Source organism: Pygoscelis adeliae, unplaced genomic scaffold (genome assembly GCF_000699105.1).
Source record: "Pygoscelis adeliae isolate BGI_AS28 unplaced genomic scaffold, ASM69910v1 Scaffold232, whole genome shotgun sequence".
NCBI lineage: Eukaryota > Metazoa > Chordata > Aves > Sphenisciformes > Spheniscidae > Pygoscelis > Pygoscelis adeliae.
In genome coordinates, this window is record NW_008824473.1 from 2990715 (window position 1) to 2991114 (window position 400).

Here is a 400-nt window from a genome sequence, read left to right on the forward strand (position 1 = left end):
ACCTGGGATACCAGGGTCCTGTTCAAGGAGGATGTTGAGATCCTGCTCCAGCAGAAGGTTGTTGTAATGGTCAACAGCCACGGATATGTGCATTCGTGAAGATGAGTTTTGAGGGAGTTCTGCACCTATAGCCTGGTGAAGAGGTGGTCAGGGGCATCCAATTGCAGCCTACAACTGTTTGCAGGAGAGTTAACCAGGACGACAGAGCCACATTCCTCATCAGAGCAGATCACGGAGCAGGAGGGGAAGCCTGAAGAGCTGCTTGTGAGGCAGTATGAGTAACGTACTCGGCAGCTGGGCAGGGCAGCACCGGGCTGCCCAGAGGGCAGTAAATATCCCTCCTTGCCCATTCTCAGGGGCAGGCCAGGGAGAGCCACAGCGGGCTTGCTCCAAGCCGGAC